Source organism: Mustela erminea, chromosome 2 (genome assembly GCF_009829155.1).
Source record: "Mustela erminea isolate mMusErm1 chromosome 2, mMusErm1.Pri, whole genome shotgun sequence".
NCBI classification, from domain to species: domain Eukaryota; kingdom Metazoa; phylum Chordata; class Mammalia; order Carnivora; family Mustelidae; genus Mustela; species Mustela erminea.
The window spans coordinates 28540104-28566866 of NC_045615.1; the positions used below are offsets into that span (position 1 = coordinate 28540104).

Genomic DNA, 26763 nt, shown 5'->3' on the forward strand with positions numbered 1-26763 from the left:
AAGATAAAAGATCAGAATGAATTTATAGGATTAGGGAACCAGGTCACTTTTAGACCAGAAAAGACGAGTAGCACCGTGACAGGAGATGGAGAAGCCATTTGTATGGTTAATGTTATATGTCAACCTGTCTGGGTCACAGTACCCAGATATTAATTAGATCACACTTGATTCTAGATGTTTCTGTGACAGTTATTTTGTAGGCAAGATTAACATTTCAATCAGTAGACTTTGAGTAAAGCATTATCCTTCAAAATATGGGTGGCTGTCATCCAGCCAGTTAACAGCTTTAATAGAAAAAAGCTAACCTCCCCTGAAGAAGAGAGAATTCTGCCAACAGCCCACCTGTGGAATTGAACTGTAGTTCCTCCCCCGGTCTCCAGCTTGCAGGCCTATCTGTAGAGTTTGAGCTTGCCAGTCACCGGGACCACGTGAGCTAATTCCTTAAAATCTCTCTCTCTACTTAGAGATAGGTCATGCTGCCCTCCTTGAACTGCTCGCCATTGCTCTTACAAGAAATTTTGAGCTCCTTATTATATCCTTGCTATAAGGTCCTTCATGATTTGAACAAGGAGAAAGCGAGGGGGAGAGAGGGGTTAAGGGAGAGAGAGAGATTTTTTTTCCCTTTTATTTGATACGTAGGAGGAGGAGGTGTGGGTCTAGACGGCAGGGCTGGGCCAGGATGGGCTGCGATGCGCTGAGCCTCAAAGGAGGCTCAGAGCCCAGCTGAACCGGCCTCTGGGAGGGCGCAGGTGAACCATTCGCCCTGAGGGAGCCTCATCTCTCGGGATCTCCGCGCTCCTTCACAGGTGCCCAGCGCCTGCCCAGGATTCCTGGGATGAGAAACAGCTGCGTGCGGCAGGTGCCAGAAAGCCCCTTCCCAGGCTTGTCCATAAGGAGTCTGGCTCCTGCCACCTAGCAAGCAGATGTGCCAATGTATGCATATTATGTTAGTTGTGTTTCTCTGGAGAACCCTGACTGATCCACATTTGTAAAGTTAAGTGAGTCAGTAAAAGAGAAGTGGGCAGCTGAGGGTAATCCTTGTGTCTGCATATGTGTGTTTTCATATGCGGTGTGAATAAGTCAATCTGAAGGGACTGAAAGATCCACTTGAAGAGAAGATGAGTATTAAATAAGATTTATAGCACAGAATTACGTGATGATTGGATCTTTGCTCCTGTGGGAGCTCAGGAAGCAGGGCAGCTTTTGGTGACAAAGGAACTCTAAGCCTATGTTCCTTTAATTCACCAAGTCATTATGCTCTTAAAATGATGATTTTATAAAAAAGATTTTATTTATTCACTTGAGAGAGGGGGAGAGAGAACACGTGAGCAGGGAGAGGGGCAAAAGGAGGGGGAGAAGCAGGCTCCCCATAGAGCGGGGACCCCAGTGTGGGGTTCCATCACAAGACCCTGATCATGACCTAAGGTGAAGGCAGATGGTTAACTGACTGAGCTGCATTAGCACCCTCAAAATAATGATTTTTTTTCTCAATATGTATTATCAAGAGAGAATAATCTTAATTAATATTAGCTATTTTATTTTTTTTTAAAGATTATTTATTTATTTATTTGACAGAGAGAAATCACAAGCAGTTGAAGAGGCAGTCAGAGAGAGAGAGAGGGAAGCAGGCTCCCGGCTGCGCAGAGAGCCTGATGCGGGACTCGATCCCAGGATCCTGAGATCATGACCTGAGCCGAAGGCAGCGGCTTAACCCACTGAGCCACCCAGGCGCCCCAATATTAGATATTTTAACTTTAATTTCTAATTTTTAAAAATTTAAATGTCATATCTTTTATGTAAAAATAAAAACAAATGTGCCCTTGGAATAATTTCTACAAATTATTTCCCATTATTTAGTTGTTTAAAACATCTAGGATACAATACTTACTTCTTTTCTTAATGGTCTCTCCCAGATAAAATTTTACAAAAAAATAGTTTTTTAAAAGGAATCACATATTCATGTAGGGAATCTGCCAAAGTTTGCAATAAATCTAATAACTATCTTTTATTTAAAAATTACGAAATAATTTTAATTTCCTTTACTCTTCCCCATCTCTAAGTCAGTTGTATTTTGCATAGGTGTTTTGAGGGTCAAGTCAAGTACGTGTGGTACTTGGCTCTGGAACTCAAACTTCTGCTTTGTCCTTAGGATTCTTCTTTCTGTCCTAGACATGGAAATAGAGGACTGCCCACTTATGCTGTCCCGACTGGGTTTTCTTTGCTTTCTCAATACTCTCTGCCCCTTCACTCTTTCCCATGTCCAGCTGTAGCTCCTTCCCAGTAGCCAGGTCCTTACATATTTGTAATAACCCATGATTGAGAGATTTCCTTCAATATGGCTTATAATGTACCTCTTTGTGAATTTGTTCTTTCACTACAACACAATTAACTTCAAAACTAATGATAAAAATATATCTGGAAAATCTCAAATATTTGGAAGTTAAAAATGTATTTCTGCATGGTCTAAAGATAAAGTAATAAATCACAAGGAAATTAGGAAATACTTTCAATTTACTGAAGGTGAAAATACATGTTACAATTGTGGGATGCAGTGAAGACAGTTTTTGAAGATAAATTCTTAGCTTTAAATATTTATAGGAGGGACTCCTGGGTGGCTCAGTGGGTTAAGCCTCTGCCTTCGGCTCAGGTCATGATCTCAGGGTCCTGGGATCGAGCCCCACATCGGGCTCTCTGCTCGGTGGGAAGCCTGCTTCTCCCTCTCTCTCTGCCTGCCTCTCTGCCTACTTGTGATCTCTGTCTGTCAAATAAATAAATAAAAGTTTTAAAATAAATAAATATTTATAAGAAAAACATATGAAATAAATGACCCGTTTCCATATCAAAAAACTAGAAAGTAAATTAAGTTCAGAATAAGAAGGAAGAAAAGAGGATCAGAAACCAATAAAATAGAAAATTGATAAATGCTAGAAACTGTCAATAAAGGAAAAGTCTGGTTCCCTAAAAAGATCAGTAATGTTAATAAAATTCTAATTAGATTGATTAAGAAAAAAAGAAAGAAAATACAAAATATCAATATTGGGAATGTAAGAGTGGTGTGTAAAAATACCACAGACATTAAAACAAAAAGAAATGCCACGAATACATTAATGTCACTAAATTTTAAAAATTTAGTTAAAATGGGCCAATTTCTTGAAAGATACAAATTATCAAAGAAAGCTCAAGCAGAATTTTATACTCAATTTGAATTTCCTTATATTAATTAAAGAAGTTGAATTCATAATTAACTCCACATTGCCTATCTCTAGACCCCAGTGGAATCACTGATAAAATCCATCAAACATTTAAGGTAGAAATAATAAACATAGTAAAAACTCTTAGGAAAGAAGGAACAGGACTCTCCTTCACACTGAGGCAAGCTGATGGAGGGCATTTATAAAAACTTTACAGATGAGATGATACCTAGTAGTGATAGTGAATACTCCTGCCCTAAGATTGGGAACAAGGCAAAGACTTGCTCTTACTATTTGTATTTAATGTTGTGTAAGAGGTATGCACCAAAAAAAAAAAAAGCTTAAACTGTAAACCTAGTAGAAGAAAGCATAGGAACAAATCTTTGAGTCTTGATGTGGCAAAGAATTCTTGGATAGTACATGAAAGTAACAATACATAAATGAAAAAAAATGATAAATTTGACTTTATCAAGATAAAAACTTCAGTTCTTCTAAGGAAACCGCAGGTGTCATTTCACATGTCTGACAAAAGACTTGTGCCCAGAAGGTATAAAAATTTCCTAAGCCTCAATAATAAGAAAACAACCTGATAAAAATATGGACAAGGGATTTGAACTGACAGTTAACCTGAGAAAATAAGCCAATGGAAAATAAGCCCACGAAATGATGCTTAACATTTGTCATTAGAGTAATAGGAATTAAAGCCCCAATGAGGTAACACCACATTTTCTTTAGCGTGGCTAAAATTACAAAGACTCATAATATCAGGTATTGGCAAGGATATGGATGGTTTGGAACTGTCATATTTGTGAAAACAAAGTTACTTTACTGTATTTATGTGCTGTACTAGTTAATACCCAGTTTCAGATTATCATATAATTTAGTAGTTTTTAGCATTTTTTTCCGCACTAGAATTATACACCCATCATAACATTGGTGCCATAAAGCAATGATTATTTAATTGGGCTGGGGCTGGAGGCCCATATGAGAATCTTAGGTGAGAGGAAGAGTTTGTAAAGTTATTCAGATGAGTAATATAATATCCTGTTTGGAGGTAGGGTGCTTATTCTTTCATTCCAACTGAATATTAGTGAGATGGAGAAAAACATTTAAGCACAAGAGTGTGATGATAACATTAACCACTAAGATTTAATGTTTAGTATCTGTTATACAGGATTCTGTGTATTAGAATAACTGTGATAGTTCTTTACAACATGAAATTATAAACATCCCATGATATAGGTGACATAGAGCTTAAGTAGCAAATTGCATGTAACTAAACAAGTTCAGTGATGGAGCCAGGATTCTGGCCTTCTGGTCTCTTTTTCCTGTTATGGCCATAAAAAGCCACTAGTGATTTATCAGCAAGGTGATGAACATAACATATAGGTGGTGAATGTGTATTTATGAACTTTTAAATCTAGTGGCAAGGGATCAAAGTTTTAAATGCAGACAGACCAACATAATATACTTTTATTGTGAGAAGATAATGGTAGCTGGCAGTGGATAGAAAAGTAGAAACATTAGAATTATCATTTCTTATGAGCTTTCCTTTAACTCTAGGTGAAGCTGATTATTTCTTTGCCACCATTGCTCTGTCTTTGCATTTATTGTACTAAATTTTCATGACTATATTATATGCATTTTTCCCCCCAAAGTCTATCAGGACAGAGATTTTCACATAAATTTTACTAAATTGATCATCAATCTGTAGCACAGTGCTGAGTATAGAATGTACAAAGTATGTAGTATATACAATGTATAAATGAATATATAAACAAGTGCAAGAATAAATCAGTGAGTGTTCAGTCATTTAGAGAAAAACCCTATTTTACTGATTTTATGTAAAGGATAAAGTCAGTGTTCAAGCTGACAATCACCTGGGCATTGCAAGTCGTTTACTTATCGTTAGTTACATATCTGTGATGACCATTCCTCCCCAGTGTTTATAACGACATCTTCCATTACTCTGCGTATTATGCCATCCTATGTATTGGAATACTGAACCCGGATCTATGTATTCCACTGCAGACTGAGATGAATGGTACCACTAGATGGCGCTGGTATAATATCTTTGTTTTGTAACTCAAGTGTGTGTGCGCGCGTGCAACACACAACTGGCTGTGGTAAACCGATTTTATAAAAGATGTCAATAAAATTATGTAATTTCTGTGAAAGAAGCAGTATCAGATATCAGCTAATGCCATTAGAGTGTACAGATTCTGGAGGTAAAGTATTTAGGTTTGAATCCAGGCTGTGTAAAAGAGCAGCTGTGAGATTGCAAGCAGGTTACTTAACCTCTTTGTGTCTGCTTTCCTAGCTCTAAAGTGAACATAAAAGCATCTACTTCATGGTTTGATCTAAGTATAAAAATATTTAACTCCGGTGAAATTCTTAAAATATTTTCTGGAACATATTAGGTACTCAAAAATGTGTTTTTATTTCCTTCAAAAACTACTAATTTGTGGCAGATAAAAATGGCGGATACTGGACTGTCTCCCTCTCTCTCCTCTCTTTCTATCTCTCTCCTTTCACATCAGAATTTTGTCTATTATATTGCATTTCTCACAACTTTTATATTATCCAATTGTCAGTAAATTCTGTTCTAACTAGAAATATATCCAGAAAACTGAGGATTTATTACCACTTTCACTGCTACAACCCTCATCAAGGCCACCATCATCACTCCCCTGTGTTAACGTAATAGCCTCCAAAGAGTTTCCTTTCTGTCTTTGCACCTTACAGCCTCCCTTCAACACACCCTGACAGTGTGATCCTGTAAGAATACAAATCAGATCAGTCACTCCTCTGCTCAAAGTGTCCTTTCCCGCTCTACACTCCAAGATAAAATACAACTGCTTTCATGTAGTTGATCTCAGATTAAGCAAATGTGCCAGCTATTTATTCCGTGCAAATACCAGTGTCTGTACAGTGACTCACATGGTACATAGTATGTTCTTGGGCACTTCTCTGCCCTCATCTCCTACTCATCTTCTCCATGCCCCTGATTCCTCTACTCCACCTACAGACGGCTTCTTACAGGTCCTGGAAAAGCAGACCTATTTCCACCCCACGGCCTTTGTTTTTGCTTTTCACTCTTCCTTGAGTGTTCTTTCTCTAGATATTCACGTGGATCACCCCTCCCTGCCTTAATAAAGCTTGCTTTTGTCACACCCTTTGAAATTATACCTGGTTCCCTAGTACTGGCTCTATTTTCATCAGGCTTTATTTTTTTTTCCATAGCGCTACTTACTTTCTAACATGACACATTTTACTAATTTTTTTTTTTTTTAAATCTGTCTTGCAAAGGTAGGATGTAAGCTCCATCATAGCAGGTCTGTTTTATTCATGGCTATTTCACCAGCCCATAGGACTTTACTTGATGCATAGTAAGCACTTACAAAATTGGTATACAATAAATAAATGAATGAAGACTACTTATAATTCAACAATTATTGTTTGGAGTCATTTATGGCTATTCAAAGATGAAAAAGGGAAGGTCCCTATCCTCAAGCAGTTTTATTTAGTGGAGGGGCCAGAAAGCACAGGAATTACAATTACCTTGCAATGCAAAATGTGCTAAGAGCTATCTAGTGGAAATAGTGTGATATTATCAGCACATCTGGAAGGAGATATTGCTTTCTGTGGGGAAGATAAATATTGAATAATATGTTTAAATAGCTAAACTCTGCATGTTCAAAGAGGAGCCTTCAAATGGGTGCTCTAATTAAAACCTTAAATTTTCACTTGGAGTTATATAAATAACTTTGTGGATGGAACCTTTGGAGTGTTACTTTCCCCAGCCTGACTGCCTCTCCTTTCTTGTTTGCCAAAGATTTGCCCTAAAGGGACTCTGTGGGAATCACAGCTTGGCCTTGCATTAAGCTAATGAGTACTTTCTTTTCAAATTGAGCTGTTCTATGCTGCTGATGAAACTGTAGATTACCCATGGTGCAGCTCTTCTGACCACTCCATTTAAACTAAAAGTAAAATGGTAGTTTCTTCCTCCTTATTCCTCTTACCTTTATATAATTATATGTAATCAGGGGCAGGAAGTAGACCTATGACTGATATTTTGCTTTTCTGAATATGTTCAGGGGAACATTTTTATATGCTTTTAAACTTATATGCCTTTTCCTATTATCATAAAAAATAATACTTGCTCTTTAAACACTCAGTAATGTAGGCCCATATAAAGTGTGCCTTAGAATTTCTCTTAATTCTGCCTACCCTAATATTCATTGCATAAATACTCACATGATTTTATAATCTATCATAAAAACACTTATGTAAGCTGCATTGTCATCACAGTGGTAAGTGAATATTCTTTTGAATAGCTCCATTTTATAGATGTTTTCGCAGTTTACTTAATGATTCAATTTTCAGTGGAAATTTGAGCTAATTTTTGTCATGTAATGATGATAATACTTTGGTTTTCCAGAGAAACATAGTATTTTAAAGCCAAAGTCCTGCTCCCCGACTCTAACACCACAATAACAATAACATTCTTTTAAAAGGATGCTTGATCTCAGTATAAAGAGAAACCCCTGGGTGTAAAAACCAGGGGATAAATGAAAATCAGAGGATAAGCAAAGGAGCTGACCTTGCAGATGACCTTGCAGGTGGCTGGGGAGAGTCGGGGTTGGTTTTGAGATTTGTATTGGGTTTCAATGTCCAGTGTGGGACATTATATGAGGACAAGAGAGAATGTAGTGTAGTGTAGTGTAGTGTAGTACAAGGAATGGAATCTGAAACCTCTATGAGGTTGGGATCCTCAAAGAATTACACTGTCAGTAAAAGTATGAACTAGAAAAAAAAATCAGCATTGGAAAACAAGCAGAAAGCTCACCCTTCATTTTCTAAGTTTTAAGTAGAAGGATATTTTCCCTGTGAATTCAAAGTAATAGAGCTGTGTCTCCCTTGGGCATGACTTTTAAATTCATCCTACTGTACCCATGTGAACTGAGCCCTCCATGAAGAGAAATCATCATGAAAGTTGATCCAGGGCTGATGATTCTCCTGGGACACCAGGAAGAAGAAAATGTCAAACAATTCTAGAGAGATTCTCTTACTTTCCAGGAAGAAAAAATTCACACTGAAAAAAATGAACAATCACTTTAAAAGTTCTCACAATAAAAATATAGTATGTGCGTAGAATCAATATTCTGAAGGATAGACAGTGGACCTTACAAACAGCTGAATTAAAACCTCAATTTGAGACAATTGATAAAAATAGAAAGAACACTATGAAAAAAAATGACAATTAAAAAGAAAGCAAATAAAACTCTAGAAATGAAAAACTTCTAGAATTGAAAAATACAATGTGTACTTCAAAGAGTAGCTAATAAATAACTGAGTTGGAATTCCTAAAACTACCTGAAAAAACTGTAAAAAATCCCACAGAAACAGATAAGAAATAGATATGGATATAAGGTAAGAGACTGCAAAGACTGAATGGCAAGAATAAACTTTTGTTGAATAGGATTTATAGCAGGAGAGAATGTGGACAATATCAGGGAGATAGTATTTCAAGTATCATATAATATGTGAATTCTCAGTTTTATGAAGTACATGAACCTGTTGACTAATAATGTGAAACTACACAATACCAAAGATTAAAAAAAAAATCTTAAAAGCAAACAGAGAATAAAAGGTAATCTACAAAGGAGAACTATTAAGGAAAGAAGGGATTTCTCAAAATTTACCAAGGAAGGACAGGAAAAAATTTAAAATTACATCTGCAAAGACCTAAGAAATAGTAACTGGAATTCAGCCAAGAATGTTATAGCCATCTAAACTAATATCCAGCAAAGAAGAAAAAAGATAAAGGTATTCTTAAGCAGAAGACTGAAGTAATTTAATAATCATTTGTTGTTTCTGGGAAAAAAAAATGCTAAGAAATGCCTTAGGAAAAATGACATTGAGATCAGAAACATGGCATTGGATATTAGAAGAAAACTGAACAAGGAAATAGAAAATTATGAATAAAACTTAAGTAATAACTTATCAAAAACATAATAATGTTTAATTTGGGGGAGTATAAAAAAAGGTAGAATAAAAATATTCAACAATAATAGTATATTGCCTGGAAAAGTCCCCCAGCTCTTACGTTAACACCAGTCAAACATGAGATATTATTGCAAAGACACAGCAGTATTGCTAGAGAATCCATTTCTAAGATGGACTCATTAAAACATTCTTTAATATGATCTCCCTGATATGAGGAAGTAGTGATGCAACATGGGGGCTTAAGTGGGTAGGAGAAGAATAAATGAAACAAGATGGGATTGGGAGGGAGACAAACCATAAGTGACTCTTAATCTCACAAAACAAACTGAGGATTGCTGGGGGGAGGGGGTTTGGGAGAAGGGGGTGGGATTATGGACATTGGGGAGGGTATGTGCTTTGGTGAGTATTGTGAAGTGTGTAAACCTGGTGATTCACAGACCTGTACCCCTGGGGATAAAAATATATGTTTATAAAAAATAAAAAATAAAAAAAAATCACATTGAGATACCACCTTACACCAGTCAGAATGGCTAAAATGAACAAGTCAGGAAACGACAGATGCTGGCGAGGATGCGGAGAAAGGGGAACCCTCCTACACTGTTGGTGGGAATGCAAGCTGGTGCAGCCACTCTGGAAAACAGCATGGAGGTTCCTCAAAATGTTGAAAATAGAGCTACCCTATGACCCAGCAATTGCACTATTGGGTATTTACCCTAAAGATACAAACGTAGTGATCCAAAGGGGCACATGCACCCGAATGTTTATAGCAGCAATGTCCACAATAGCCAAACTATGGAAAGAACCTAGATGTCCATCAACAGATGAATGGATCAAGAAGATGTGGTATATATACACAATGGAATACTATGCAGCCATCAAAAGAAGTGAAATCTTGCCATTTGCGACAACGTGGATGGAACTAGAGCGTATCATGCTTAGCGAAATAAGTCAAGCGGAGAAAGACAACTATCATATGATCTCCCTGATATGAGGAAGTGGTGATGCAACATGGGGGCTTAAGTGGGTAGGAGAAGAATCAATGAAACAAGATGGGATTGGAAGGGAGACAAACCATAAGTGACTCTTAATCTCACAAAACAAACTGAGGGTTGCTGTGGGGGAGGGGGGTTGGAAGAAAGGGGTGGGGTTATGGACATTGGGGAGGGTATGTGCTTTGGTGAGTGCTGTGAAGTGTGTAAACCTGGTGATTCACAGACCTGTACCCCTGGGGATAAAAATATATGTTTATAAAAAATAAAAAATTAAAACAAAAAAACAAAAAAACAAAAAAACATTCTTTAAATGTTAACCAACTCCAATTAAGTCAAAAGGACCAAACCCTGTGCCTGGGCGAGAGTGAAATGTGGCTCTGGGTACTGAGTCAAGAGTGTACAAAGTTGAAACATGGTGACAGCAGTGATGAACTTACCACTCAATGTAGAACTTTGTGTGGGCCCAAAACATTGAAGTGCATTTGATTGAGGTGGGTACATATGACACACAGAAAGTAAATACCTTGCTTACTGATGCAGATCCTCTTTATTTCCTCATGTGCCCTTTTCCCTCCTCCCTTCTACCCCAGGCTCTACTGCTTTCAGAAGAGAAATAATTAGAAGTGGGACCAAGGTGTTCTTGTCCCATTGCGGACTAACACAATGTCTGAGGATGTCTGAGGATGCTGGGGGACTTCAGGGGATGGAAGGATTCAATTTTTTATGAATTTGTTGGATACAGCTGCCAAGTCACCATTCTGTGCAGACCTGTTGGTTGAATTTGGGTCTTTCCCAAATTCAAATGGTGGGTTTGGGCAAGGTTTTCTGTGGAAACAAGGAAGCTAAAGGAATCTGTGATCAAGCCTTTTGGACTGCTTCCACTGTACTCTTATAATAACTTCCGTTATTGAATATAGTTGGAATTTATGTTTATTTTTCTCTTCTGGGAATGCTTGTCAGTACCAAAGGAGATTCTCTTGATAAGAAAAGAGCCATGTATAGGGAAGTGCTTCTGCCTATAGCACAAATGGGGAAGGTCTCATAACCTTAATAACTACTATCTGCTACACATCTCTGTGACATGGTTTGTTGATTGGAATCTCTGGTAAAAAGAGGCAGCATACCACAGGTGCCTCTTGGTGTCTTAAACTTGCTGCTTTCCTCATAAAAAATCTGGGTACATGACTTTTGAAAAGCAGTATTGGCTGCTGCTGGACTTAGAAACTGAATGGCTGATAGTCTCATTTGGTGGGCCAACTGGGACTCGATGACTAGCAAGGTGGGAAGATATCAATAAGTCTCATCAAATGGAAATGGCACCCTGAAGAAAACAACTGACCTGCCCCCAGGAGTATCATGATTTTACATGAAAAAATGGCAGCTTTTCCTTTTTGGAAACTTTAACCCCACTCTGCTTCTTGAAACAAGCTGATGAATCAACAGAGACTTCAGTCAGTTGCCCTGAAAGCCTTGACTTGGGTTATTGATGATTCAGATATCCTAAAACCAAATGATGTCCACAGGGCTGCTGTGGTTGTTCAAATCAGTAATAGCTGTGAGGAACCAAAAATGGACCATTTTTGTTCAATGGGCAGAAATCACGGTTGTTTTCATAGTTCTGGCCAGTGTTCCCCTTGATAAATTTTCTAATCTCTTTATTTACTATTGGGCTCTTAGACCTATCTAGGGTTTAATACTTGGAAAAGTACAGTTTCCATATGAAAAAGGAGTTTCTTTAGGACAGTAGTCTTTCAAAACAAACTGTGGCTGCTGATAGGAACTTTGGTGTCACACTCTCACAGATGTCCATACTAAGGGTTTATTCCCTGGTGAGACCAACTAAAATTCAGCTACTGATCAAGCCTGCATTTGCCCAGATTATACTGTTGCTACAGTATAATGGATCCATCATCACACTGGACATCACAACACATATACCATCATAAACTGAACATGTAGTGAAGTATTTTATGTGTCTGCGGCAAAGGTTAACATTTCTTGCCCAGCTTTGTGAGTTGAGTCAAAACCTGACTTGCCTTACTCATTGCAAGAGAAATCATCATTCAGAGGGCATGGCTCCTGCATAGCCTTGGCGAATGGAATGCATCAGACTTGATCCCCTCTTGAGGTTTCTAGAAGTCCTAGAAATTGTTAACACTTTTTCAAGTTATAGCACTGCTTGGTCCTTGAATCTAATCTGTGTCATGTGTTTGACTTTCCAGACTATTTGCAGTCTCACCATGGTTCAGTGCATATTACAAAAGTCACTCAACAATAGATTGACAGTTAAGCTATTTGATTGAACTTCCATAGTCTCTACCATCCATAGGCTTCTGAAATTGGTGATAATTGATTGACTCAATAAAATTTCTGGCTCTGTCTTCTTTACCTCCTTCTGATATACACAGCTTAGTAGGGCAGTTGGTCACTGAATGCAGTTTTCTCTCCTGGATAATCATAATGAAGTGTGGGAGACCATTATTGTGATATAATAAAATATATATATATATATATATATATATATATATATATATATATATATATATATATTTGAGCTCCAACCCCCATGTCTGGCACAGAACTACTAAAACTTTGTCCTTTTTTTGATAGGAGTGAGAGGATAATCTTTTGCTGTTCATAATAACCCCTTTTCAGTCATATCTGAGTTTATGCTAATAAGGTGCTCTTGAGGAAAGGGGCTGATTGCTAGAGGATTGGATTGGAATCCTCAGCCCTACTCATCTCTAGGGAAGAGAGAAGGGCTGGAGACTGGTTTATTCACCAATGACCAGTAATTTAATCAATTGTGGTTATATAATGAAGACGCTGTAAGAACTCTAACTACAGAGGTTTGAAGTGATTTCAGGTTGGTGGACACATCAATGTTCTGGGAGAGTGACATGCCCATAGAACATATGAAAATCCATCATCCTGTCCCACATGCCTTGTTATGCACATCTCAGTCATTTTTCTGTTCCTGAGTTATATCCTTTATAATAAACTAAGAATCATAAGTACAGTACTTTCCTGAGTTCTGTGAGCCATTCTAGCAAATTATTGAACTCAAGGAGGAATATGTGGGAGCCTCCAGATTACAGCCAGTCATTCAGAAGTACAGGTGACAATCTAGGATGTCTGAAGTGAGAGAAAATTTTGGGAGACAGCCTTTAACCTGTAGGATCTGTGGTAAGTCTGGGTAGTTAGTATGAGAATTATTTAGTTTGAGGAAAATAATCCGTACATTTGGTGTCAGAAGTGAAGTGTTGCATGGTGTAGAGAGAAACAGGAGTTTTCCTCTAACTATGTAGACCTATTTTGAAAATTTGGGATTCTATTCTGACCATTCCTGGTCATGATGATTCTTTTCCTTCTCCTAACATTGTCAGCCTCAGGGTGTACTTGTTGGTCTACTCTGTGGGTGGAAGTCTAAGGAAAAGTGGGCTCAGGATTTCAAACAATTCTGGTTAAGCCACCAGAGTACCTCTGGACTTTCATGGTCCTAGATCATAAGGGTAATGACTATTTAGTTGAGTACACTGCTTGTGTGACCTAATGGCTTTTTTGAAATTTTATAAAAATATGTTTGTCCCTCTTGCATCTGAGCTTTCCAAAAGAAAGTTTTTGGGTGTGAGTTGGAAAAAAGAAGGAAAAAAAAAAAAGGAAGAAAAAAGAAAGTTTTGGGTGTGAGTTGGAAAAAAGAAGAAAAAGTTACAACTACTAGAATAGTGACAGTATTCTAATGGTGGAACAAGAACAACCACCTTGGCACCTGGGGTGGGAATACCTAATCACGCCACTTTGGCTCTAGAAGGTATTTAGGACAACTTCAACTCACTAGCCAAGGTTGTTACGGATGATAGACTTGTTCGAGACTCCCTCCTTGTGGGCCAATTTGAAGTCTCTGCCATCACTAATACATCTTGCAGTACCTAGATGAAAACTTCAAACCAAGTAGAAAGGTCATTACTAAAACTTCAGAATAAGCCACTCAGCTTCTTAAGATAGGCTTGATGGTTTGTGGGATTAGTTGAATTCATTGGGTCCAGGTCCCTGTGGGGGCATGGTTGGAATCAATACTGCCAATTGACCTCCCCTGCTGCTTGGAATTCTTTGATAATTAAATACCGTATGAGACAAATTGATGGATTTAGTCTCAACCTTTGTTAGTCAGAATGATAAGAGTGGCCTGGGGACTGGTGTGCTCATAGGTAAAAAAAGCCAATAGCGAAAACGGAATGTGGTGAAATGAAACAAGAGGTGATGTTGTTGGAAGACAATTTTCTGTAGATCTCATGTTTCTGAATGTTACACAGAGTGAGGCACTGACAGCCTTTGTTCTAGACTAGCTTTCCAAGGATGTTTATATAGTAATTAGCATCATGAAACAGAGATGAGTGATGGGCAGCCATCCATTCTGGCTGAAGTTTCTAATCTCATGGTTTCTCTTCTGAAGTAGAACCCACTGCATGTGCAGGTGTTATTTGGTCATTTTTGCCTTGAATTTTGGGATTGAGGCTCAGGGAACTGGTGCAAAAATTCTGACATTTTGGCAGCCACTATGACTGTGAATGATAAACTGTATTTTGTCTTTGATTCAGTAGTCTTCTGTCTTCTAACAATATCTGTGATTATCTTGGCTGGTTAGCTTGCTATCTTGTATGTCAAAGGCTCATTACCTTTCACAGTTTTTGACAGAAGATTGTACAACAACCTAATTTGAAATTAATCCATATATTTGGAGAAAATATTTATAGTCTATATACACAAGAAATAACTGATATCCAAATTATGTAAATAAATACAAATCAATAAATGGCAAGCTACTGAAAGGAAAATAAGACAATGTAGAGTTAATTTATAAAAGGGAGAAACCTTGAAAGAATTCTAGCATTGCCATTTTTCTGAGATTCAACTTATACTTCATACTTTGGACAAAAATCATTTCCTTTAAAAGATTTGTTTCATTGGGGCACCTGGGTGGCTCAGTGGTTAAAGCCTCTGCCTTCGGCTCAGGTCATGATCCCAAGGTGCTGGGATCAAGCCTCACATCAGGCTCTTTGCTCAGCAGGGAGCCTGCCTCCTCCTCCTCTCTCTCTCTCTGCCTGCCTCTCTGCCTACTTGTGATCTGTCTGTCAAATAAATAAAAATCTTAAAAAAAAAAAAAAGATTTGTTTCATTTTCTACTCCTCATTAATTACCAATAAAAGACAATTTTCAAAACAAAAAAAAGAAAGGAAGAAACCAAGAGGTTAAAAAAAAAACATGAAAAGATGATCAACATTATATTTTATCAGGGAAAAATGCAAGTTAAAACCAGAATGAGATCCCATTTATATCTATGAAACTGGTCACAACTTCAGAAGTTTTATGAAGATTTAAGGGAAATGGGAACCATTATATATTTATTGCAGGTGGGAGTATAAATTTACGGAACTGTTTTAGAGAGTGTTTTGAAGACTAATTAGGCCTGGCTTTAGGAGTATCGAATTTTCTTTTTCCGTTCTTAGTTCCCTCTCTTCCTCCTTCCCTCCCGTCTTTCCTCCCTTCAGTTCCCTGTTCCTCCATCCCTCTCTGGCAGACATTGTATGTTATTTTAAAGATAAATAATTGCTCAGGCTGTAACAAACATATACAGAGGTTTTTCTAAACTTCTAAAATTTTGATTGATTCTACAGAAAATTTTCTTTAAAATTATAAATTATTTTCCTGGTAGTAAAGATTCACCAAAAGGAGTATATCTAATCCATTATTTATTTGAAAGATAAGGTTAATTGTACCATTTTAAACGACTTATTTCATGCTTAATTGATCTGTGATAAATTGTATAATGAATTTAAACTTTTGAGACTAAAACTATATCCACCCCTCACTTCTAAAGTAAAAGTGAGGATGGACGAAAAGATGTCACACCTATTACTGGTGCTAGTGACATCATGATGCTACTTGTAAGTAGCTAAGGTAATTTTTTAGCCAGCTACTTCCTAGGTATGTTGATAGCTCAAGGTCAATATTTTTAACCATGAAACTGAGACATAATAGGGAAAAAAAAGTATTATGAGAACAAGATGGGTCTGAAGAGTGAACTTGAACTCTTCACACATTCACATGTCTGTTTTTTTTTCCCCCAAATTTTATTTAAATTCTAATTAGTTAACATACAGTGTAATATTGGTTTCAGGAGTAGAATTTAGTAATTCATTACTTACATATAACTCCCAATGCTCATCATAACAAGTACCCTCCTTGATACCCATCCTCCATCAGCCCTCAATTTGTTCACTATGGCTAAGAGTCTCTTATGGTTTCCTTCCGTCTTTCTCTCTTTTTTCCCCTTCTCTTTTGTTTATCTCACATGAGTAAAATCATATGGCATTTTTCTTTCTCTCACTGGCTTATTTTGCTTAGCATAACACACTCTAGCTCCATCCATATTATTGCAAATGGCAAGATTTCAGTTTTTTGATGGCTGAGTAATAGTCCTTTGTGTATACCACTTCTACTTTATCCATTAATCCAATATCTGTTTATCCAATGGACCCTTGAGCTCTTTCCACAGTTTGGCTATTGTCAATAATGCTGCTATGAACATCAGGACACATGTACTCCTTTGAATATGCATTTTTGTATCCTTTGGGTAAATACCTAGTAGTGCAATTGCTGGGTGATAGGGTAGTTCTATTTTTTAACTCTTTGAGAAACCTCCAGACTTTTTTCCAGAGTGACAGAAATAGTTTGCATTTCCACCAAAAGTACAAGAGGACTCCTCCTTCTCTGCATCCTTACCAAAGTTTGTTGTTTCCTGTGTTGTCAATTTTAGCCCTTCTGACGTGTGAGGTGGGATCTCATCTTGGTTTTGATTTATATTTCCCAGATGATGAGTGATATTGAGCATCTTTTCATGTGTCTGTTAGCCATCTGGATGTATTCTTTGGAAAAGTGTTTATTCATGTCTTCTGTCCATTTTTTTTTTTTAAAGATTTTATTTATTTATTTGAAGGGAGAGATCACAAGTAGACAGAGAGGCAGGCAGAGAGAGAGGGAAGCAGGCTCCCCGCTGAGCAGAGAGACCGATGCGGGACTCGATCCCAGGACCCTGAGATCATGACCTGAGCCAAAAGCAGCAGCTTAACCCACTGAGCCACACAGGTGTCCCCTTCTGTCCATTTCTTAATTGGATTATTTGTATTTTGGGTGTTGAGTTTGATAAGTTCTTTATAGATTTTGGATACTAACCCTTTATTAGATATTATTTTCAAATATCTTCTCCTATTCCATAGACTGTCTTTAGTTTTGTGGATTGTTTCCTTCACTGTGCAGAGGCTTTTTATCTTCACTAAGTCTCAATAGTTCATCTTTGTGTTTGTTTTCCTTGCCTCCAGTGATGTGTCTAGTAAGAAGCTACTATGGCCAATGTCAGAGAGTTTGCTGCCTGTGTTCTCCTAGTATTTTGATGGTATCCTGTCTCACATTTACGTCTCTTATCCATTTTGAATTAATTTTTGCGTATGGTGTAAGAAAGTGGTCCAGTTTCATTTTTCTGCATGTTGCTGTCCAGTTTTCCCAGCACCATTTGTTAAGGAGACTGTATTTTTTCCATTGTATATTCTTTCCTGCTTTGTCGAAGATTAGTTGGCCATAGAGTTGTGGGTCCATTTCTGGATTTTCTACTCTGTTCCATTGATCCATGTCTCTGTTTTTGTGCCAGTACCATACCTCTCTTGATCCCTACAGCTTTATATCTGTAACTTGAGGTCTGGGAATGATGCCTCCAGTTTTGGTTTTCTTTTTCAGGATTGTTTTGACTATTTAGTGTCTTTTGTGGTTCCATACAAACTTTAGGATTTTTTTTGTTCTAGCTCTGTGAAAAATGCTGTTGGTATTTTGATAGGGCTTGCATTAAATGTAGAGGTTGCTTTGGGTAATACAGACATTTTATGATGTTTATTCTTTCATCCATGAACATGGATTGTTTTCCCATTCCTTTGTATCTTCCTCAATTTTTTTCTTAAGTATTTTTATAGTTTTCAGGATATAGATCTTTTATCTCTTTAGCTAGGTTTATTTGTAGTTATATTGTTTTTGGTGCAATTGTAAATGGGATTGATTCCTTGATTTCTTTTTCTGCTGCTTCATTATTGTTGTATAGAAATGTAACAGGTATCTGTACATTGATATTATATCCTGTGAATTTGTCATATTTATGTATTAGTTCTAGCAATTTTTTGGTGGAGTCTTCTGGGTTTTCTATAGAGAGTGTCATGTCATCTATAAATAGTAAAAGTTTGACTTCTTCCTCATGATTTGGATGCTTTTTATTTCTTTGTGTTGTCTAATTGCTAAGGCTAGGACTTCCAGTATTACATTAAATAGTAATGGTGAGAGTGGAGATCCCTTTTTTGTTCCTGACCATAGAGGAAAAGCTCTCAGTTTTTCCCCATTGAAGATGATATCAACTCTGGGTTTTTTTGATATGGCTTTTATGATGTTGAAATATATTCCATCTATACTGACTTTATTGAGGATTTTTATCAAGAAAGGATGCTGTATTTTGTCAAATGCTTTTTCTTTAATCTATTGAAGGGTCATATGGTTCTTAACTTTTCTCTTATTAATGTTGTATATCACATTGATTGACTTGTGAATACTGAACTACCCTTATAGCCCAGGAATCAATCCCACTTGGTCGTGATGAATAATCCTTTTAGTGTACTGTTGGATTTTATTTGCTAATGTCTTATTGAGAATTTTTGCATCCATGTTCATCTGGAATATTGGTCTTTAATTCCTTTTTTAAGTGGGCTCTTTATCAGGTTTTGGAATCAAGGTAATGCTGATTTCAAAGATTGAGTTTGGAAGTTTTCCTTCCATTTCAGTTTTTTTGAACAGTTTGAGAGGAATAGATATTAACTCTTTTTTAAGTGTTGGAATCTCCCTGGGAAAACATCTGGCCTTGGACTTTTGTTTGTTGGTAGATTTTTATTACTGATTCAATTTCTTTGCTGATTATAGGTCTTTCAGGTTTTCCATGTCTTCCTATTTCAGTTTTGGTAGTTTGTATGTTTCTAGGAAATTGTCCATTTTTTCCAGATTGCCTAGTTTGTTGGCATATAATTTTTCGTAATATGCTCTTGTAATTGTTTGTATTTTTGTGGTGTTGGTTGTGATCTCTCCTCTTTCATTCGTGATTTTATTTATTTGGCTCCTTTCTCTCTTCCTTTTGATAAATCTGGCTAGGGATTCATCAATTTCATTAATTCTTTCAAAGAACCAGCTCTTAGTTTCATTGATCTACTATTTTTGTTTGTTTGTTTCTGTATGTTTATTTCTTTCTAATCTTTATTATTTCCTGTCTTCTGCTGGCTTTAGGCTTTATTTGCTGTTCCTTTACTAGCTCCTAAAGGAATAAGGTCAGGTGGTGTATTTGAGACTTTTCTTTCTTCTTGAAGTAGGCCTGTATTACAATACATTTCCCTCTTACAACTGCCTTTGCCGTATTCTGGAGGTTTTGGACTGTGGTGCTTTCATTTTCATTTGCGTCAATGTATTTTTATTTTTATTTTTATTTTTTTTTATAATTTTTTTTTAATTTTATTTATTTATTTGACAGAGAGAGATGACAAGCAGGCAGAGAGAGAGGAGGAAGCAGGCTCCCTGCCGAGCAGAGAGCCCGATGCGGGACTCGATCCCAGGACCCTGAGATCATGACCTGAGCCGAAGGCAGTGGCTTAACCCACTGAGCCACTCAGGCGCCCCACGTCAATGTATTTTTAAATTTCTTTTTTCATTTCCTGGTTAACCCATTTATTCCTCAGTAGAATATTCTTTAACCTCCATGTATTTTTGGTCCTTCCAAAATTTTTCTTGTGATTTACTTCAAGTTTCATAGCATTATGGTCTGAAAATGTGCATGGTATGATCTCAGTCTTCTTGAGGGATTGTTGAGGACTGATTTGTGACCCAGTATGTGATCTATTCTTGGGAATGTTCCATGTGCACTCAAAAAAAAAAAAATGTGTATTCTGTTGCTTTAGGATAGAATGTGTTCTAAATAGATCTCATATGGTTCAGTGTGTCATCCAAAGCCATATTTCTTTGTTGATTTTCTGCTTAGATGATCCATCATCTATGCTGTAAATGGGGTGTTAAAGTACCCTAATATTATCATACTGTTTTTAATGAGCTTCTTTGTTTGTTATGAATTGATTTATGTATTTGAGTGCTTCCAAATTAGGGGCATAAGTATTTATAATTGTTAGATCTCCTTGGTAGATAACCCCCCTTAATTATGATACAATGTCTCTTCTAGGCAGCATATAGATGGGTTTTTTTTTTTAAACCATTCTGATACTCTGTGTCTTTTGATTGGAACATTTAGTCCATTTACATTCAGAGTGATTATTGAAAGATATGAATGTGGTGCCATTGTGTTAACTGTAAAGTTGGTGTTTCTGCTGCTGTTCTCTCTTCCTCTGTAGTCTTTGTTGCTTTTGGTCTCTCCCCTCCCCCCACAACTCAAAGAGCCTTCTTTAATATTTCTTGCAGGGCTGGTTTAGTGGTCATGAACTCCTTTAGTTTTTGTTTATGTAGAAAACTCTTTATCTCTCCCTCTATTCTGAATGACAGCCTTGCTGTATAAAGTATTCTTGGCTGCATATTTTTCCCATTCAGCACATTGAATATATCATGTCACTCTCTTCTGGCCTGCCAAATTTCTGTGGACAGATCTACTGTAAACGTAATCTGTCTTCCATTCTAGGTTAAGGGCTTTCCCCCCTTGCTGCTTCCAGGATTCTTTCCTTATCTGTGAATTTTGTGAATTTGATTATAATATGTCTTAATGATGACTGGCTTTTTTTGAATTTAATGGGAGTTCTCCATGCTGCTTGGATTTCAATGTCTGTTTCCTTCCCAAGATTAGGGACGTTTTCAGATACATGCTGAACTATAAGCTGTATCAGCTATAAGCTAACCTGATGCTCCCTTTTCTTTCTCTTCTTTTTCTGGAACTCCTATGATATGAATGTTATTGTGCTTTAAAGAGTCACTGAGTTCCCTAAGTCTAGATTTGTGATCCAATACCTTCCTTTCCTCTTTTTTTCAGCTTCATTATTTTTCGTAATTTTGTAATAACTGGTTCATTTTCTGCTTTGTCCATTCTCATCATTGTATCCATTCAGTTTTGCATCTCAGTTATAACATTTATTTTGGCCTGACTAGTTTTTAGTTCTCTTATCTTTTTAATAAGGGATTCTCTAGGGTCTTTTTTGCTTTTTTCAAGCCCAGCTAGTATTCTTATAATTATTGCTTTAAATTCTGGTTCAGACATCTTACTTGTATCTGCATTGGTTAAATCCCTGGCCATGACTTCCTGTTCTTTCTTTTGAGGTGAATTCCCCCATCTTGTCATTTTGTTTGGGTCACTATTTTGTGTGTGTGTGTGATTATTAGGAAAGTCTGTTTTATACTGGCTCCTATGAGTAATAGCTGTATTAAGAGGTAAAAAGAAAGAAAGAAAAAGAAAATAAAAGCTAGGTGTGTTTTGGTCTGCTTGCTAAAAAAACCTAGATCCCATTCCCCCCTGCTCCCCACCAAAAAAAGATTCTATTTTCCCTAGGGTTGAACTTTTGCAGCGCTCTATTATCAGTAGACTTGGTGCTTGCAAGAAGTTTGTGCTACTCTTCTGGGAGTGGGTCATGTTGTGCTGATTCTCAGGTGGACTTACCCTGTGGAGATACACCTGAAGCATGCTGGGGTGGGGAGTGGGGCTGATGTAAATGACTCCAGCCTCCACTGGGTGGCACTGTTTTGCTCACTGAAGTCAGTCAGTTGGGGGGAAATGTTGGGAAATGATGGTGCCAGTCTCTCGCTCTCTTGTCCACAGAGCAGGGAGTTTGCATCTGCTATTCTTCAGAATGCCCTCACAGAAGATCAAACAAGTACCTCTCTTGTGTTTCTGGCTTCTGTCAGACCCGTGCCTTCACCCTGCCTGCATCGGAGCTGTCTACCTACCTGCCAAGTCGCACAGTACTTCTGTGTTTTATCTCCGGCGCACAGCTGAGTTTCACAACTCCAAATTTTAGAGATCTGTGGGGTAGGGACCCATGCTGATCCCCTGGGGGGAAGGTCTTGTTCCACTGTAGCTGGTGCCAGTTCGTCCCAGAACTCAGTTGTGCAACCATGCAACTGTCAAAGTTTTTTTTTTGTGTGTGTTTTTTAATATTTTATTTACTTACTTGAGAAAGAGAAAGCATGAGTGCTTGAGTGGGGGTGGGGGCAGAGGGAGAGAGAGAAACAGAATACCCAATAATCAGGGAGCCTGAGGTGGGGCTCAATCCCAAGACCCTGGGATCACGACCTAAGCCAAAGACAGATGCTTAACCAACTGAGCCACCCAGGCAGCCCTCAACCATTCTAAGTTTATGGTAAAGTCTAGCCAAAAAGCTGGCACCAGGGTTTGTTGTCCCAGTTGGTGTTTTGGTTCCTATGCTAGGGAACTGGGCAGCATGTTGGCACCAGCAGTGTTTTTGTCCCTGGAGAGGCTGTGTCACTACTCCCAAATGCACTCCAAGCAGGGAAACTGTTTCTCCCTGTGTGACCTAGGGTATCGCTTGACCATGCTGCCCACTCCCAGGTCTCCACATTCCTTTCCCACCAGAGCATAGCCAAGCCCATCTAGGGCATGACTCTAGAGATGGGGTGGACCACCAAGACTTCAGACTTTGTGTTCCACTGTTTATAAAAACTTGTGGTAGATAGTCAGTCTCCTTTTTCCAGTCAATGGTTTCGGGGAAGAATTTTTCTTGTGCAACCCCTGTGTGTGCGCTCTCTCTCTCTCTCACGTCTCTGTGATCAGGGCTCTCTCCCCTTCACAACACCTATGATTCTCTTCTCCCCCAAATCAACTCTCCTCTGTTCTGCCTTCCATGATGTGGCTGATTTTCTATCTCTAGTTGTGTAGTTTTGCTCTCTCAGTCCTCAGATCAATTTCTTAGGTATTCAAAATGATTTGATATTTAACTAGCTGTGTTTGAGGAATGAGGCAAGCTTAGGGTACCCCTACTCTTCTGCCATCTGAACTTCTCCCCACATCTCTGTATTGAGTATCAGCTGCATTAGTCTGCTCAGGTTGCCCTGACAGCTGACCATACTGGGTGGTTTAAACAAAGAAATTTATTTTCTTACAGTCTGAGGTCTGGGAGTCCCAGATCAAGGTACTGGAGAGGCTGGTATCCAGTGAGCATCTTTTTTTGGCTTACAGATGGCTGTCTTCTTCTTGTATGGTGACATGGTCTTTCCTTTGTTCATACACTCTGCTGGTATCTCTTTTCATTTAAGAACACCAGTCCTATAGAATTAGGGCCCCACCTTTCTGACCTCATTTAACCTTAATCACTCCTTCAATGCCTTATCTTTAAACACAGTTACTTTGGGAGATTAGGGCTTCAACATTTAAATTTTGAGGGGATACACCAACCATGGGCCTGCCACTGTCATGAGTGCTTTGGGCATGCTAGTGAACAAAACAAAGATTATTCTCCTCGTGGGGCTTATGTTAGGGAGAGGTGGCGAAAAATAAATAATAATTATATATAAATAAATTATGTAGTATGTTAGAAGGCAGTGAGTGTTATAGGAAAAAGTAAAGAACAGGGGGAAAGGATCTGGGATGCTGGCATGGGCTTTGGGGTGGGTGACAGTTTTAAACAGGGCAATCAGATGAGGTCCTCCTGAGTAGCTGACATTGAGCAAAGCCTTGAAGAATAGGAGAGAGTTAATAGTATAGATAGGTATCTGCTTTTGTTATATCTGGTGTTTATTCAGTTAAGATATTGAGAAACTTTGAAAGACATAATTTAGAGTCAGATAACCTTGGTTCAAGTTCTAACTTCATGTGACTCAGGGCCACTTAGCCGCTGCACTAAATTATATAACCAACACTACAATTTTAATGAATTCCAGATGCCAGGATATTTCAGAGCTGATTATCCCTGTTTTGGATGAACACTGAGAGAATAAATTACTGCAAGGTTGAATTTGAACCCCATTCAGGAATCATTGTCTAATTGCTAAACTTATCAGATATGTAGTTTCCCCGCCTAGCCCCAGAGGTGTTTCATTGCTCCCTTGGTTTCACTGCAAGGCTACAGTGAAGTACTTTACTTTGGTGAGGAAGATCAGGAATGACCTCGTTAATTATGTTGATAAATATGTCAGTCAGAGGCATTCCAAAAGATTTTTCATTTGAATGTAGGGATTAGTGTACTTCGGGTGAGAAAAAGTTGATGAAATTTAGCAGCTTTCCATTAATGTAACATACCGAGAAGTAAGTATTTAAGAAGCATGCCTAGACTTGCACTTTGCTCAGCAACCAAAAAGATAAACACATAAATAAATTCTCTCAAATCTTAATTATCCATATTAATAAAAAATATCAAAGACTAACTTATAAGAAATCTATAAACTCTCACCACAGAAAGGGAAAGATAGCAGAAGATAACAAAAGTATAAAGTAGATAATACTTTAGTATATATAAGTGGATGTACCCTCCACTTTTTAAAACAAAAATGTAAATAGACAAGATATAATTTCTTAGATTCCCTTATTCTGTAATGAAATTCATCTTCTATGTTAGACCCTGGACTGAGCTCTGCAGGGATAGTAGCAAATAATCTGGTCCCTGATCTTCTAGGGGATTACAGTCTAGTCATCAAGAGAAAAAAATAAACCAATACAACCTAGTGTGTCAAGGCCATGGTAGCAGTATGCACAGGGGATTCTGGGACCCCAGCAGAAAGTACCTAGCCCAGGGCAGAGGGTGAGTGTGACAGCAGAAAATGTTTATAAGAGCAGCCAAAGCTATACCTTCACAGTGTCATTCAACAAACATAATTAAACAATCTTGGCATGTTAGATAGATACTTGTGCTGAACTTTCTGGATGAAATGCAGTCCACCTTTTGAGGATTTAAATTCTGGTAAGGGAAGCCCATATAAACAAGCTCACTAATGTGTCATTAGGTATTGAGGGGGAAGTTATGTAAAGAATGTGGTAGCAGCCTGAGTCCATTCCATTCTGTTTAGGGTTAGTGGTGTGAGGAAGTGTACAGTGTCTGGGAAGATGAGCAGGTATGCAGCTTGCGGAGCGGAGAGTCAGGACATGGTAGTAGATGGAACACCCTGATTAAAGGTAAGGGAGCAGGTACAATTAATTCGTAGAAGTACAGGTAGTTCAGGGCGCCTGGGTGGCTCAGTGGGTTAAGCCGCTGCCTTCGGCTCAGGTCATGATCTCAGGGTCCTGGGATCGAGTCCCGCATCGGGCTCTCTGCTCAGCAGGGAGCCTGCTTCCTCCTCTCTCTCTCTCTCTCTGCCTGCCTCTCTGCCTACTTGTGATCTCTGTCTGTCAAATAAATAAATAAAATCTTAAAAAAAAAAAAGAAGTACAGGTAGTTCAGAACTGTGTGAAGAAGGGGGAAAGGGAATAAAATGGAGAACAGAAACAAGGTAAGCTTTGTATGCACTGGGAAGGTATTGGTTTATTCCATGGACTTGTGGATATTTGTGAGGCGAAAATACGATAAACTTTCAGGGACCGAATGAGGAAAGCAGAAATCTAGATTTGAAATCATTCTGGCTTCAGCGTGGGGATAGATGAGAACGGGAAAGCACGAAGGTAGGAGGTACCAGTTACAAGTTTCACCTTAGTCTGGGTACCAAATGAATCAAGATGGTATAAGTGAGGGAAAAAGAGAGAAATGTGAGAGGAGAGATAACTTTCAAGGCTTGAAGTCTGTATGACAAAGGTATTTTAGAGGAAAGGGGCCAGCATGACTCACTTTCTTCCATTGGTGTGATTGTGTTATTAGTCAAACTTTTCCACACAATATGGATTATTCAGCAGAGGTAGAGTTTAACAAACGTTGAGACCTTTGAGGGTATAAATTGTTCAATGGATTTTTTACTCCTTGAGTTTAAGTACTTCATTTCTTAATGCTTTAATCTGCTTTAGTGTAATTTTCTAGACTAAAGTAAAGTAATGTCTTCAACCTAAATTAACCTGATGTATAAAATGCAAAGATGTATGCAAACCTTTGAGTTAAAAAATACTGAAAAATGACCACTCTTGTAATAATATGCATATTAGACAATATTAGATTACTGATGCTAGAACTTTTATAGTTTTTATGTTCTCTTTCAAAAGAAAACTAGCACTGTTATCATGGGAACATAAGCTATGGTAGCAGTTTACCTGAAAAAAAAAAAAAACTGGTTTCCTTCTATGGCTAAATTCAACTAATATAACTAGTAGTAGTATCTTCAATTATTAATTTATTCTACAACAGGGGACTACCCTTTGTTTCATGTATTATAGCTGTTCAAAGACTGAGGTTTAGAGATGGAGTGAATTTATAAGAGCTAACTCTACAGAGAAAGTTTTATGATAGTGTTTCATCAATAATGCTCAGTTGACAAAGTAATTGCTATTTCAGGCCCTTTTGGCCTGAAGAGTTTTTGTTCTGAATCTGTGGTTTAAATGCATAACAAAAGAAAGGAATCTTTAATGGTACTTGCTT

At 37.8% G+C, this 26763-nt stretch overlaps 1 protein-coding gene across 1 annotated transcript in view; it reads right to left on the bottom strand.

Moving 5' to 3' along the window:
• The window catches only part of ANXA10 (annexin A10), a 117442-nt gene that overhangs the window by 42658 nt on the left and 48021 nt on the right, over positions 1-26763 (bottom strand). The window lies entirely within an intron of this gene.